The following is a 9,781-nucleotide window of genomic DNA, read 5'->3' on the forward strand; positions in this document are numbered from 1 at the left end:
GAGTCCGCAGGCTGACGCTCTATTCACTGAGCCAAACTGGTTTCGGCAGTATTTCAGTTCTTATGACTTATAAGAATAAATGCCAATGGCAGGTCTTTGTAAAGTGACACAAAACAAATTATTGGCACTGGAAAAATATTAATTTGAACTCTATGTCCTCAACAACATAGGGTGTTGCCAAAGCCATCTTAAAAATCAACCTTTAAATATAAACCTGACTCAGTGGATAGAGGGTCGACCTGTGGACCAAAGGGTCCCGGACTTGATTCTGGTCAAAGGCATGTACCTTGGTTGCGGGCTCCTCCCCAGCCCAGGCCTTGGGTGGGCGTATGTAGGAGGCAACCAGATGTGTTTTTTTCACATCAATGTTTCTCTCTCTCTTTCCCCTCTCTCTAAAAAGATCAATGGAAAAATATCCTTGGGTGAGGATAAACAACAACAAATATATATATATATGAACCTATTAAACAGGCTCTGTGACCTCAGGGAAATCATAAAATATTTGAAGTTTGGTTTTGTCTTCTCAAATGAGAGCATTAGAAGAGCAAAGTTTCCTGTTGCAAACTCTAAAAACTCGACAACTCACCCTAGCTGTTTTGGCTCAGTGGATAAATCATTGGCCTGTGGACTGAAGGGTCCTGGATTTGATTCCAGGCAAGGGCACGTGCCCAGGTTGCGGACTCCATCCCCAGTGTGGGGCTTGCAGTGCAGGAGGCAGCCAATCAATGATTATCTCTCATCATTGATGTTTCTCTCTCTCTCTCCCCCTCTCCCTTCCTCACTGAAATCAATAAAAATATATTTAAAAAATTAAATAAAAACTCCACAACTCTATGAAAGCAGTTTTTCAATGTTAAGTATTATATGAATATTAACTCAATGCAAAAAAAAAACTGTAATTATAGCTCAATATTTCGACTGCTATACAGAAAGGAGAAACATATTGTTTGGCTCTGACAGTTTTCACACATACACACACACACACACCACCTTCAAATTTAATCCTCAAAGGTGGACTAGCAAACAGAAAATCCTCTTGTGAGACCATTATAAAACACCAGAAACTGGCGGAGGGGGAAGTTTTTAAACTGGTCTGCAAGAATCGACAAGAAATATACTAAAAAACAATCACACCAACAGACTCTTTTCTCCTTATTTACTACTTAGCTGTCTCTATCAGGAAGTTCATTAAGAAGCTTCCAAGTCATTACATTCCTAACTCTACAATATTGGCTATATGCAAGCAAAACTGGGACAGCATTCCTGTCCAACTTCAAAAAATGCTTAATCATTTAATCACTATCTATGGAGGAAGCATCATCAGTATCCTATGTATCCAAAACAACTTGAGAGAGAGATGTTAGTTTGCATTGGGGCAATAAAAATGGGGACTTGATATGGTCCCAAGGACTTAAGAACTGAACACAGGGTTAAATGACATACACAGAAAGTCTTCAAACCATTTGCTGCTAAGTCAAGGGATTTAGTTAAATTCTGTACAAGGTACACATGAAAACATGATATTCAACATCTACCCAGATTACCAGCTAGAAAAGGGCTGAGGACTAAATCAAAGTAGAGCACAAGATTTTTTCATAAATCCATGTAGGAAACATTTTTAGGTCTGAAAAATATGAAATAAGATGTGCTATTCTGCTACTAAGTACCTATTTGACAGATATACTAGTATCATTTCAAACTATCTGGAGCCTATCTTGGTTATTTAATAAGAGGGTTAGATTCCAATTACCGAGGTTCCATTAAAGTAAAAATTTGTATTCTAAAACATATGACCCATTATCTATGTCTATACTTCTAAGAAATATTTTAAAAACCATACCAATAACAAGCACCTGTATTTGTAATTAGTCTAAATGCTACTGAGGGGGGGGGAAAAGCAGCTACTTACTGCCTAATTAGGAATTCAGCAGGAGAAATGCATCCCTATAAAACTGACTCCCAAAGGAAGAAATAACTGTTCCTCCATCATGGTACCCAATCCATCCCACCCCATCCCTATCTTGTTTTATCTTTTAGATAAGCTTGTTTAAAAAAACAAACAAAACAAAAAAAAACACCCCACAATTTACTACACATATTTTCTTGTTACCTAATAAGCTATCTCATTTTATTTTGTATAAAAGCAAACCCTCTATGCAAAATCTCTTACCTGATAAAACAAGAGATGTATTTTCTTAACAAGAAGTAGAGGCCATGTCAATCCTGTGGGCAACCAATTAAAACCAACTTTTAGACTGCAATAGAGAATAAACGGAGGCAAAAATCAATGCAGGAAACACAAAACACGCACAGGCCACACTGAACTGTACATTACCAAGGTAAATCTGAAACCAGAGCACTTCATTAGAATGTATATAAAAAGAAGGAGGAGGAGGAGAGGAAGAAGAAGATATATACCAAAATTCTATATGTGCTTACTACTCAGTATTGCTTTCAAATTAGAGTATTTCTCAAAACATTATATATTTATATACATCAAGAATGTGTCACAAATTAGCCCAAGAATTAAAAACTAAAGCAGTCATAAAACTCTCAGCATCACAGCAGGTAAGTGCTTTTATCACCTGATGTTAAAGCAGTCCAGAAAATTCCCTAACACAAGTCCAACTACAAACTATTTTCTCAGGTTCTCACCAAATTTTTTATGAAAAAGCATAATAACAAGTTCGTACAATAACAGTTCTAGGACAATCAATTCAAGGGTACCGATGAAAATTATTGCAATAACTCTTTCAGTGTATTTTCTTTTGCACCAAAATAGCATCAAACTTCAAAAATATAGAGACAGATCTGGCTATAAGAACTAATTCCTAGTTAAAACCACTGGCGTTCAAAATATTAAGGAAAATGCTTTTTCTTTTAACACCGTAACAGTCCCAAGAAACTTATTTTTTTAAAATCCCTAAAAACACCTGGCATATTAAGAGTACTTCCCAAAGTAAAAACAGATCACTCATCTTTCACTGGAATTTTCCCCAAACGGGTGAATGAACAATTCACAAGCAATATAAATGACCAAATGATTCAATAACTAGACTCAAAAGGTCATTTTTAATTCAAATAAATAAAGTACAAGAAAATTGTCATGTCGGGTATTAAGATTACTATTACAATGATGCTCATTTTAAACTACTATCTTTCAAGATCAAGATACCGTCAGTGAACTTAATATCATCACAAAAAGCAAAACATTTAAAAATTTTAGTGTTACTCCCAACTTTTCTAAAGGACAAGCTAAACATCTTCTAAGTAACTACTCAAATTACTAAAGAACAGTGAGATTGAGATCGTTTTGCCATCAAAAGCTATGCAAATATCTTATAAACAATGCCTTCAAAAGCCAGAGCATTGTATTAATCTTTTATATTGTATAAATTGATCCTAATGAAGTCTAAAGTTTTCAAACTCTTCATTTAAACAAGCCACAAAGGGAAATGTGAAACAGAAAAAAGCTTGCTTTACATGAAGGCTATGAGCCAAAGAACCAGGGTAATTTTCTAGATAAGCACTTGTGATAAACAAATGATCCACTACTGGAGATTATAATTAAAAAGATGTGTGGGCCCAGGACATGTGCCCTATGGGTAAGGGAAACAGATTCTTTTGTCTCTTCCTTTCCAGACCTGAGAAAGCACCTTATGTCCATCTGGAAAGGAACATACCAGGTTTATTCCCAGAAATATTTACAGAATTGCCAGAAATAACTGTAAAAAGGAGAAAATATCTCATTCCACAAGGAAAAGTTCCAAGGCTCAGCTGAACTTGTCAAACGCCTAGTTCAAGATTTATGTGTTCAATATAAAGTGCAAAATCAATCTTTTTTTTAAAAAAAGGATAAAACAAAAATAAATAAAAAACAAAATCAATCTAGACAGAAATTTGCAAAGGGGAAAGTCCATCTCATCCCATAGCAAAGAAAAGTACACAAAAAGTTCAGGCCAGAAGCCAGAATTTCACTACTCCTGCTGTAACATGTCCACCTTCAAATAGGCAAGGTATATAAACTGAGAACTAAAGTACTTTTGCTTTCTACACCTCATTTGTAAAGAACACAATAATTTAATAAAGGCATCACTGTTTTCCAGGAAACCTACTCATTCCTGTGTTCTAAATGTCAGCCAGCAACTGAATGCAGGATATCAAAATGAAAAATCCACTCCAATCACCTTAAACTTCAGTTAATTTTAGCAGGATAAGACTGAAACAATTCTATGCAAATACATTTTTTACCTATGCCTAGAGCATAAGTGTAGGCAAGGAGAAAATGGGCCTGATCTACCATTAAGCCCACTTACATTTCAGATCTAAAGCTTATTTTAGGTCAGGCCTGTGTGGCTCAGTGGTTGAGCATCGGCCTATGAACCAGGAGGTCACAGTTCAATTCCCAGTCAGGGCATATACCAGGTTACAGGCTCAATCTCCAGCGGGGAACATGCAGGAGGCAGCTGATCAGTGATTCTCATCATTGATGTTGCTATTCCTCTCTCCCTCTCCCTTTCTCTCTGAAATCAATAATATTGATTTTATTTATTTATTTATTTATTTATTTATTTATTTATTTATTGTTAAATAAAGAAGCTTTAGTAAATTTTTCCACTTTATGTTAAGGAATTAGTCTCAACAGTGGTCTTGCTTCAGTTTTACAAATACCACATACATAAATGCGCAGATTACAAATATCTGCTACAGAAATTATTATGACAGGGCAGATTTTCTTATTTACTAGTCATTCCAATCACTTGGAATTTCAGAATAAAATGTCTGACAACAATCCTCTTTTATCAGGAAGCCAAAGCACAAACTTAACCATTTCCACTCTTCATCTGGTAATAAACATCTAAAAGTGAATTTTAACTTTCTTCAACAATCTTTAAACAACAAGAACCAGAGTATAGCAGAGCTAAGTTCTTCAGATTTAAAAGAAACAAAAACCAGTACCGTTCAAATATTCACCTCAGAGATAAGCAACAGAGAACCAATCATAATGGGCATAACACTATAAGCAGCATAATCAAATTATGATAGTCATTACCAAAAAAGAAAACAAACCCAACCAAACAAAAAAATACAGCTTCATCCACTTGATTTTGTTCCCATCCTCAAATGGATCACATTTCAGATTCTGGGATCAGTCTTAATGAAACAATTCTGATACTGAGGGAGATATATCCCCCCTTTGATAGCACACTTTCCCATTAGCCTTCAGTCAGTATTCAAAGGCAGCAAATCAAGACATTTCTAAATAAGATATTTATTGCTCCTGAAAGACTGTAATACTAAATTTTTCAATACCCCCCCAAATGCCAACAAAAATGTTCATTATCTTACTAGATGTAAAATTTAAAGTAACAATATTATTTCTAACCTAGCAGACCTCATTCACCCTCACTATTGGTATTAAGATGTTAAAAGCTGCCTTTAAATTTAATTAACTAAACTCTGCAAACCAAAAGGTATAGGGGTGGTGATAGTAAAATCAGATAACTATAAATTAGATCAAGTTATTTTTCTGCAGTTGACCTAAAACATTTAGCAATATTCATTTATCCCATGGACATTTATTAAGTACGTTTTGGGGAGGGATATCTAAAATGATCTTTTGTGCCCTAGCCGGTTTGGCTCAGTGGATAGAGCGTCGGCCTGCGGACTGAAGGGTCCCAGGTTCGATTCCGGTGGTCAAGGGCATGTACCTTGGTTGTGGGCACGTCCCCAGTGGGGGGTGTGCAGGAGGCAGCTGATCGATGTTTCTCCCATTGATGTTTCTAACTCTCTATCCCTCTCCCTTCCTTTCTGTAAAAAATCAATAAAATATATAAAAAACAATTAAAAATAAATAAAATCATCTTTTGTGCAACCACTACTGACACTTAGAAGTTCTTCCTCTAACATCCACAAAAAATATTCATCTAAACTGAATGATGGAGTGGGTCTTTACAAAATGGAATAAAAACAGTATGAAATTGTCACTGGATTTCAACTCCTAGAACACACTGGCCCACAAAATCAAGTTTCATATCTAAAAATTGTACCAAGAGCCCCCAAATTCTCAATATGCAACAATCAAAACATTTGGCATGTCAAATAAAGTGAAAGCCTGAAGTATACTGCAATTAGCACATAACAATATGTTCCAAGTAACTACCACAATGGTTTCTCAAGTTTCACATTTTCACCTAACAGATACGAACGTAAGAAAATTGAAATTATGCATTACAACCCATAAACAACATTATCAAATATTTGATCGAGCATATAAAGGTGATATAAAAACGCATTCCGTTTTGTTCAAAATTCCAGCAATATAAGCACATCCTCTACTTTTATATAAACACACTAAACATTTCATTTTCTTCAAAAATTACCATAAAATTATTTTAACCACCTGTAACAGTTCTTCCCAACTTCTTTTTAATATTCTTGGAAAATACCTTAACATAATTACTTTCCACAACGTCCAGAAATTCTCCGTTCTATCAAAGCTACCAAATTTCAAAATCAAGTACAACCAGTCTTGTATTATATTCCTATAATTAAAACAAAGATCGACCTATATGTCCAGACTTGTAGAATTTTTCTCAACTGAAAATTCTCTGAAACGCATTAATATAAACTATACACCAAAGTCCAAGGCAATTCATGTTCCTAATACTGCATTTGCCAAAAATGGCACCACTTTAAACCAGTTAAGCAAGGAGCTCTAAGAGAAATACTTCCGTCACATGTCTCCCCAACAAAGCTTCAATTGCAATTTTTTTTTCCAGTTATACTGAACAGCATCACCCTAATCTTGAATAATACAGAATGGTTCCTGCCAACTACCCCAATTTACATCAGGTCATCTCTGGGAATCCTGGACCAAAGGAGGATTTTAGAGTCCAAAAATCTCTCCTACAGAGCCTGCAACTCTCAGTATACAACAACCCCCGGCATACGGCTTAGCGCCGAAGAACCCAGAATAACCCTCAGATTTTTCACGATAAAGCACACTTTGGTGGCACACATAAAGCCCATACAATTACAATCTAGCCGTTAAGCGTCTGCACTAGTGTCCATCTCCGTCACTAACCCGTAGATCTGAATGCTCCTCCCACCCATTTCACGTGGCTGCAAAGCAGCACGACCAGCCTCCACCGAAGAAAATTCACTCTCCATCAAAAGCACCCTCTTTCCAGATCCCACTGGACCTTCGGTGCAGGAGGCTCTCCAAAGGGATACCCACAAGGGTAAGCCCCGCCCCAACGTTGGGCTTTGGAAGCATTTCAACTGCAACCCCCTCCACCTCCAGGCCACGAAAACGGCCAGTTCTGAAACTTCTTTCCTAGACTCCTAGGAAAGGACCGGCTTCAGCTTCCTCCCCACAGGTGTGTCCTAATTATAGGCCCTTTTTCTGACAAGCCACCGGGCCTCCTTTCCACTTCGGGTGGAGGGAGTGTCCTCAGCATGATTAGCTCCTCACTTCGGAGCCCAGAAATGTAGTTATCTCTGCCCCCTTTGGGGGCATGGAAAACCTTGCTCACGCAGGATGTAGGTATGCTTTCTCTGCCGCTGGGCCACCCAACTCTGGCCCCCCTCTCAGACCACAGGGCGTCCTCCCTACAGCCTCGTCTCCCCTTCAGGAAGCAGACTCCTCGTCTCTGGCATCCTTCTGGAATACTCTCAGGATTCAGAGGTGCAAGTGGCGGCCAGCAGTCATACCCGACCCTTTTGTGTGGGGCGCCCGCTGCGGCGGGCTCCGAGGCCTCCGAAGGCCCCGCCCCGGGCCACCAAGGGGCGGCTCGAGCCCCGCACAGCCCCGCCAGTTCCGGGGCTTGCGGGAGTCTTACCGGGGAGAACTGCGCGGCACCCGAACCCAGAGCCGAGTTACTCCCCAAGAGAGTGCCTCCGCCCACGGCCGACTGCCCCTACGCGAACGGCTTTCCGGAGCCTACAGCAGCCACCACCTCCTTCGCCGCTTCACAAAATGGCCGCCGGCCCGCTCCGCAGGTCCGCGTTCCAGAAGGGGCGGGATTGGGTAGTTGACGTCACGGGCGAGGCGGCGCAAGCGCACTGACGTTTCCGGGCTATCTCCCGGAAGTTGTCCGGGTTTGTGATAAAAAGAGCGGTGAGTCCCTGCGAGCGACGCTTGCGCACTAGCCCCACCTTAGGAGAGTGACGCTAGTGGTGGGGTGAGTACGGTATCTGGGTCAGCCCCTTACTGCGGGGCTTTGTGCAAATTGCTTCACTTTTTTAAGCCTTTGCGGAAGGACGTAAATACCTGCTTGGGGTGATTGTTTTGAGAATTAAAAGGACCATAAAATGGTGCCTTGTGATGATTCCCTGACAGAAGAACCAAAACCTGATTCTTTTTCCATTAAAAAATTTCCATCAGGGGAGCCTTACCCACCAGTCTTCATTAACCCATCCACAGCTGCACGTCAGTATTATTTTATTATAGAAAAATTATTCTGATGCTGCTTTGGTCCAGGCCTCCCAGACTCCACTGCCCCTGCCTATACCCTATCCCAGTGGTTGGCAAACCGGGGCTCGCGAGCCACGTGCGGCTCTTTGGCCCCTTGAGTGTGGCTCGGCATTAGAACCGCTTCTTCAAAATAGACTTGCCTAGGCCCAAAACCGACTTCTGCACATGGGCCACTAAGTTTCAATCGCACTGTATGCCCGCCCGCACGTGGTATTTTGTGGATATAAAATATCTTCTTCCCTCCAGGCAGGTCACCTTTGCCTTTCTCTCACCTAAGCTCCAAGGGCCCTTCTGCCTGTGTATTTTTTTCCTGAGCCTATGCAGCCCCTCTGGCTCACTTCTACTGCCTCTGTAACTTTCTAAATAAACTTTATCTTAAAATTTCAAAGGAAGAAATGAAAAAGGTCACATTTTTTTAAATTGACTTGAGAGAGAAACATCGATTTGTTGTTCCACTCATTTATGCATTCATTGGTTGATTCTTACATGTGCCCTGACTGCCGGATGGAACCCATAACCTTGGTGTATTGAGGTGATGCTGTAACTAACTGAGCTACCTGGCCAGGACCAGGCCACACTTAAACGAAATCTATACTTTATTAAATATACTCTTTGTAGGTATAATATAGTGCATTAAAAACAAAACCTACGAGGCACCTCTCCAGGGAGCATGCCCACGCCTTTCTTCCCTCTCAGATATGTGCCTCCTAAACTGTAAGGGTTGCCAGGAGACCTACAGCCCGGGGAGCAATGGGCAGCTGCAGCTCATCCCAAGATAACCCCCCGAACCTCTCTGTCTCCAAGGCCCCTTTTCTCTGACTTTCCAGTGAACCAAAGTAGGCCTGCCTAGGCTCATTTCTTTCCTATAAGGTTTCTAGAGAACCAAAGCAGCCCCACTAGTCTCCCTCCTGATGCTTCCTTTATCCTAAACTCTTTCTGGTTTCACTGTCCTCAGCTTTAATAAATATAATCTCAAAATCACCTGGACTCATTTTGTGGAAACTTTCCTGCACCGAGTCAAAAGAAAAAGAAGAAGAAAAAACTTATTAAATTCAATGTTGTGTCCAGGATTGGATCCTGAAACAGGAAATGGGCATTACTGGGAAAACTGTTGAAATCTGAATAAAATCTGAAGTTTAGTTCATATTAATGTACAGATGTTAGTCTTAGTTTTGACAAATGTACCAAGTTAAATTAGAGGAATTTGGGTGACTAATATATAACTGTACTATCTTTACAACATTTTGCTAAATCTAAAATTATTCAAAATAAAAAAATTTATTTAAAAAACATATTTCATCT

General features: G+C 39.6%; 1 protein-coding gene across 6 annotated transcripts in view; it reads right to left on the reverse strand.

Moving 5' to 3' along the window:
* The window catches only part of CPNE1 (copine 1), a 39,797-nt gene extending 31,778 nt beyond the window's left edge, over positions 1 to 8,019 (reverse strand). The window contains exons 1-2 of one of the 6 annotated variants that reach the window (XM_008149676.3): positions 7,845 to 7,978; positions 2,171 to 2,223 (exon numbers count right to left, since the gene is read on the reverse strand). The gene's annotated coding sequence lies outside the window, so the exon portion shown is untranslated. Of the gene's footprint in view, positions 1 to 2,170; positions 2,256 to 7,538; positions 7,799 to 7,844 lie in introns of those variants that run through there. The other 5 variants (XM_008149674.3, XM_028157842.2, XM_054724011.1 and 2 more) reach the window with 5 other exon arrangements.
* Between the last annotated feature and the right edge of the window lie 1,762 nt (positions 8,020 to 9,781).

Source organism: Eptesicus fuscus, chromosome 12 (genome assembly GCF_027574615.1).
Source record: "Eptesicus fuscus isolate TK198812 chromosome 12, DD_ASM_mEF_20220401, whole genome shotgun sequence".
In the NCBI taxonomy this organism is placed as follows: Eukaryota; Metazoa; Chordata; class Mammalia; order Chiroptera; family Vespertilionidae; genus Eptesicus; species Eptesicus fuscus.